The sequence below is a fragment of the Hipposideros armiger genome, unplaced genomic scaffold (assembly GCF_001890085.2).
Source record: "Hipposideros armiger isolate ML-2016 unplaced genomic scaffold, ASM189008v1 scaffold_70, whole genome shotgun sequence".
NCBI lineage: Eukaryota > Metazoa > Chordata > Mammalia > Chiroptera > Hipposideridae > Hipposideros > Hipposideros armiger.
This window is the reverse complement of record NW_017731420.1, coordinates 1703202-1709825: the sequence shown is the minus strand read 5'-3', so window position 1 is coordinate 1709825 and position 6624 is coordinate 1703202.

Sequence of the window (6624 nt, the reverse complement as noted above, 5' to 3'; positions counted from 1 at the left end):
TTGGAGAAGAGCTGGGTGTATATGTGTAGGGGGTTCGGAGGATGTTTTCTCTCAGTGGTGGGTGTCCTGTGTGACAGAATAATGACTATGTCTTACCTGAGGATATTTTTTTAATAAGACTCAGTTTTTAAAATCACACACACATAAACAAGTGTTGATTATTATTTGCATTTCAAAAAGATTCCTCAAATGGTAAAATAATTATTTTAATATAAGAATAACTTTTGTACATACGCATATTACATACCATAACAGGCACTTATACATACAGTTTCTAATTCAACCCTCACAACCACCCTTTGAGGTGGGTGTTTTATCTACACTACTCAGAAAGGAAACGAAAGCTCAGAGAAAGGGTTTAAGGACCTTGCCTAAAGTCATACAGTAAGTGACAGAAATAAATTTGGACCTAAATCCAGTGTTTTTAAAGTGTAGTCCTAAACAGGGAATTGTCCTGTAACACATAAAATATGATTCCACTTAATTAAAGATTTATTCATCTTCAATTTTTCAGGACCTTTTCCTTTCGTCAACCACTAGTTATTGTCCTTGTGTCATATACTCATCTTTCAGGCACATATTCAGTATATCAGTACATTTAGCACTTATGTGCCCGGAAGCATATAGTGCTAGCTCAACCATCCTGTTTTGAGGACCCACATTTAGAAACCTATTCCACTTAAAGAGAGATGAAGACAGTTGGAAAGAACTCAAAACAACCTGGCACAATTAGCAGGGCAAAGTTGAGTGATTTGGGCCTGTGTGAACAAACAATTGAAATGCTTCAAGCTCCTTACTTTGTGACTGGTGTGTCTGTGTGCTCACAAAAGCCTACCTTGAAGATTTTTTTAAATTGGCCTTAGCTGAGTAATCAGTTGCTGAGATTATTTTCACTTTAATTTATTGGATTGCCATAAAAATATTTAGATAGAAAGAAACTGAAGAATAATAGAATTTCGATACAGCTTTATAAATCCAGCCTTGGTATTTTTGTCTTTAGAAAACAGAGGCTGAAAGAGGCTCAAGGTCTCTCAGTAAAGAGAGGCCCCTGGTAACATCCTGTGGCTGCCAGCGACAATTGCAGTGGAGGACCCTGTTTTCACTCCTGGACATCTGTTTGCTCCTTAGCAGAAATATTCATTTAAGCCTGATGTGGAAGATTCTTTTCCTCAGGTTCAGTCACATTTAGGTGTGAAAAGGGATTTAGTTTAATGCCTGAGTGGGCAAACGTGGTGCAAGAGGTTCGAATGCTTAAATACCTATGTGAAAATCTCCTTACCTGCCATCTCCTTGACAGCACTCACACGCATGTGGACATCTTGTCCCAAGGAGTCTGGATGAAGGCCAGAAGTCTTGCACAGAAAGCGTGGGTGTTGAATCAACATACCTGGTTATGACTCTCCAGAGATTACTCTTTAAAGGTTATGTAACTCTGGCTAAGAGGATGGGCTTTCCTTACCAGGTTTATACACTGGATTAACTTTTAAAACACAAACAACCATTTCTCTACTCTATTTTCCAGAAGTTTTTATTTCTTTGTTTCTGGCTAAGTAGTGTTTAGGGAAGGGAGAGAGATTTCTACTAGGCACGATGTTTTTCTAATTTTAGACTTAATTGGCAAGACACTTAATTTATGGATTATGAAAGAAGCATAAATTAAATACACTGTGGCACATATTTAAAAAGAAGTATTATTTGTTTTCAAAATACAAGAGATTGTTCTGATTTTTTTTGCATTTACTTAACACCAAAATTTTTATTAATTTAATTTTAAAAGTAGTTAAGACTGGGCCGGCCGAGTGGCTCAGTTGGTTAAGAGCTCGCTCAAGAGTTTGAGCTCTGAGCAACAGCGGTTCGAGTCCAGCCCGAGCTGAGCAGCTGCTGAGCTGCCAACAGGTAGCAGGATGGCTCAGCTAAAAAAAAAAAAAAAAGTAGTTAAAACTATTTCTTAGGATCACATAGCCTTAGTTATCTGAATAAAATTTTTATTTTGCAGGTCGGTTGGGATTCTTCTTTTTCCCTGGTCTCAGAGTTTCCTATAGAAGACTTCCCTTTGAGTCACATTTCTGGTCTTTCTCTACCCCTCTACCTCTGATTTGTATTTGAGACTCAGAGCTGGACATGTGTGGCTCAGCTGCCCACAGAGAGCATGTTCTCTGGACTGCTCTCTATGTAGTATTGTTAACAGGGCACGGTCCAGCTTTTGGTTTTCCAGTTCTTCCTGTGACAGATAAGTGTAATGTTGGGGCAACGTGTGAGTAGTCTGTTGTGGTCACAGATCTAAAGCCACATTCTCTGATCCTCTTATATCAGTAATCAAGATGAAAGTTTTGATCTTCAACTGTCTAACTCTTGTGTCTATTAGTTGATTTTAAACTCAGAAGGGAAATAAAGGATTTAGTTCTCTAAAACCTCAACAGATATGAAGTTATATAGGCAGATTCTTGGTGAATATTTTTCTATAGCCCATCTTTTTGGACTGGTAGTAAATTTTTGTCAATATTTCAAGGTTAGATAGCACTATATATAAACTGTATCAAATATGAATAATTTAAGCTTAAACCATGGTCTTTATTTTTTGTTTATTTTATTAGTTTTCATTAAAAAATACATGCCTATTAAACACAATTTAGAAACTAGAAAAACATAGTATAATTACTTTTACAAGGACCTCCATTCAAAATATACTGAAACCAATGTATAGAATATTTCCTTTCAGAATATTTTCTGTGAATAACACATCCTTGTAACTGCCTTAGTCACTTTGTAAGAGAGGCTGTTGATGTATTATTGATCACCCTAAGGGCAGAATCTTGACTTAACAATTAGTTGTGGTCCACTTGACTTGTCTATACCAAGAGAGTTTCTTAAACTTACAACTCCAGGAAGACAACAGAGCAATTTGTTGAAAATGACAATTCCGCTCTTTGTAAAGAGAACTAGAGCTTGCTTACAAGATTCTGTACAACAAACTACAAAAAATAAATGGTGGCATCTATTGTAACTCCAGTCCCCAGTTCTTCCCCACAAAGAATGAATGATAACCTTTTCCAGCGCGATAACCTTTTCCAGTGTGTGCCGCCTCCAGCAGTCAGCAAAATTGCTGGTTGGCTGCCTGCTTGCTGCCTTGCTGTGTGCGTGGGCATCACCAGGAGCCCTATGATGCTTCTGTTGTCTGTTTCCCTTGCTGAGTGCACTGGCTAAGCCCTTTCTGCTGGGCTATGCACTCATGCTTCCCGTGGGGCTGCAATTTCTCTGTCCAGTTGGTTTCCTCTTGAGCACTGTAACCATGGGAGGGACATCTTAAATGCTTTTTGATGGAAAGACTCATTCCTCTGGGGCCTGAACTGAAGAAGGATACCCTTACAGTTCACAGACAGAACATAGACATCAGGAACACTTTTTGTGTAATATCATTAAAATCTCCTACAACCCAGCAGCCACTGAGAGGGACTAATGATTAATCATCCAATAATAAGCATAAGGCTTTATTTAAAAACACAGCTGTTAAACAGGGGCTATGTATAGCTAATAAAAGATAAGGTTTCCTAGGGCCGGCCAAGTGGCTCAGTTGGTTAAGAGCAACAGGGTCGCCAGTTCGATTCTCATATTGGCCAGTGAGCTGCGCCCATACTGAGCTGCCGCTGAGCTGCCAACAGGTGGCAGGATGGCTCAGCTGGTGAGAGCACGTGCTCCTAACAACAAGGTTGCTGGTTTGACTTCCGCATGGGATGATGGGCTATGCCTACCTGCAACTAAGATTGAATATAGCACTTTGAGTTGAGCAGCCATGAGCTGCCAACAGGTGGCTGGATGACGACTGGACCTGGAGCTGAGCTAGCTGTGCCCTCCACAACTAAAATTGAAGGACAACAACTTGTCTGTTCCCCATCCTGTTTCCTCAATGCTGTTCCCCTCCTGTGCCCCAATTCCCCAATAAAATCTTTAAAAAATATATATATAAATATTTTTTTCAGTGCTACTTCTACATTTTATTGAGGCCACCTACTGAAATCTTACTTTAGTGAAAAACTTAATACAAATTTAATAACTCATTCCAGTGATGGTTAATTTTATGTGTCAACTTGACAGGCCCTGAGGTGCCCAGAGTAAGTATTGTTTCTGGATGCATCTGTGAGGGTGTTTTTTGGATGAGATTAGCTTTTCAATTGGTAGGCTCAGTAAAATAAATCACCTTCCCCAATATGGGTGAGCATCATCCAATCCTTTGAGGGTCTGAATAGAACAAAAAATGGAAGAAGGAAGAATTCACCACTTTTGTTACTACCTGTCTCCTTGAGTTGGGACCTCTAGTCTTACCTCCTTCTGCCCTCAGATTGGGATTTACATGACCAATGGGCTCCCCTGGTTTGCAGTCTTTCATACTCCAACTTAATTATATCACTGGCTTTTCTGGGTCTCCAGCTTGCAATCGATTACGGGATTTGTCAGCCTCCATAATCACATGAGTCAATTCCTTATAATAAATCTCCTCTTATATTCTATTGGTTCTGTTTCTCTGGAGGACCCTGACTAATACACTGAGGTCATGACTATACAATTGTAAGTACTGGTTATATTTGTAAGTAAGGCTTTTAAAGATTACTTAAAAAAGCATAAGTAGTTAAATTAATAGATATTGCAAATACACACATATATGACAAATTTAAAAATCAACTATCCTACAACTCAATAATAAAATGATAAATAATTCAATTAAAAATTGGCAAAGAATCGGAATAGACATTTCTCCAAGGAATATGTGCAAATGGTCAATAAGCACATGAAAAGAGGCTTGGCATGACTTGTCATCAGGGGAATCCAAATCAAAGAAAATGAGATACATGTCAGACCCACTAGGATGGATAGAATCAAAAGTCAGATAACAAATGTTGGTGAGGATACGGAGAAATTGGAACCCTCATACATGGTTAATGGGAATGAAAAATAGTGCAGCTGCTTTGGAAAACAGTCTGGCAGTTCCTCAAATGATTAAATATAGAGTTTCCATATGACCTAGAAATTCTACTCCTAGGTCTATACCCAAAAGAAATGAAAACATATGTTCACACAGGTACTTGTACACGTTAATAGAAGCATAATTCATAATAGCCAAAAGGTAGAAACAACCCAAATGTCCATCAATTGATGAATGGATAAACAAGATGTTGTATATCCATACAGTGGAATATTATTTGACCACAGAAAGGAACAAAGTACAGATTTCTGCTACAGCATGGATGAGCCTTGAAACTATTATGCTAAGTGAAAGAAACCAGTCACAAAGAACCACATATTAAATGATTCCATTTGTGTGAAAGTCCAGAGCAGAGAAATCTGTAGAACAGAAAGTAAATTAGTGGTTGCCTAGGGGGAGGAGGTGGTGACATAAGGGGGGTGATAGCTAAAGGTTATGGGTTTCTTTCTGAAATGATGAAAATGTTCTAAATTAGTGAATATGCCAAAACCATTGGATGGCATGCTTTTTATCGGTGTGAGAATTCTAACTCCAAAAAAAAGCAAGTGAACAAAAGGAATTCAACATTGCCTGTTAATAAAATATATTTATCTACTGAAAAAATTTCAACTGTTCTAATAATTTATTATTGGCTGCTTGTAACTTGCAATAAAATTTTCAGGGCCAGGAGACTATATAGAATAAAAAAGTAGTATATCACAAATAAGACAAAACAAAACTCAATAACAGACATACAAACCTGGTAGGTCACTGTTAATGGATGCTATGGAACAAACTCATTACTCTGAAAACAAATAAAGAAAAAGAATCAAGCATCTATCCTGTCTTTCCTATAGAACGCGCCTTCCTCATAGAAGTATTCCAGCTAATAAATGAGGAAGGAATGTTAGAATAAAACATCACCATTTTGCTCCCCTATGAAATAGGAGATGTAGGCAATGATGGTCAATGGCAATAGTATCACAAAAAGAAAGACAATGAAGCATAACATATCTCCTGGGGAAAGGACTCAGTGGCATCTGTGAAATAGTCTTGCCGCTAAACAAATAGAATGTTAATATGATAAAGCCTCTAAAGCTAACTACTAGTTCCCAGAGATAACAGGAACCAGAGGAACACATTATGTGATACCATGGGGATGGAATGAGCAAAATTCAGATGTGGGAAACTCTAGAGTAAAAATCAAGAAATACATCATATGAAAAGGAAAAAAGAGTGAGAGGAAGGGGGACACTTGTAGATTAACAGAGAATTTAAAAACCTGTCAACCTAATGAAATGTCTGCACCTAGTCTAGATCCTGATTTAAACAACTTCATGAGACAAAGAAGTTTGAACACTTACTAAATATTTGATGATGTAAAGGAATTAGAAACTTTTTTAGGTGCTACTATAGTGTTGCAGTTATATTTTTAAAATGACCTTTATCTTAGGGATACATATTGTAATATTTTTGGACAAAATGATGTGATGGTCTGGGATTTTATTAAAAACAATCCAGGAAGAAGGGTGTGGGAAATATAAAGAAAACATTGGCTATAAATTGATAATTGTTGAGATTTCTGCATGCTTCTATTTATGTTTGAAATTTTCTCTAATGAAAATTTTTTTACAAAAAGTAAAAAAGTACGATATTGCAAACAATTT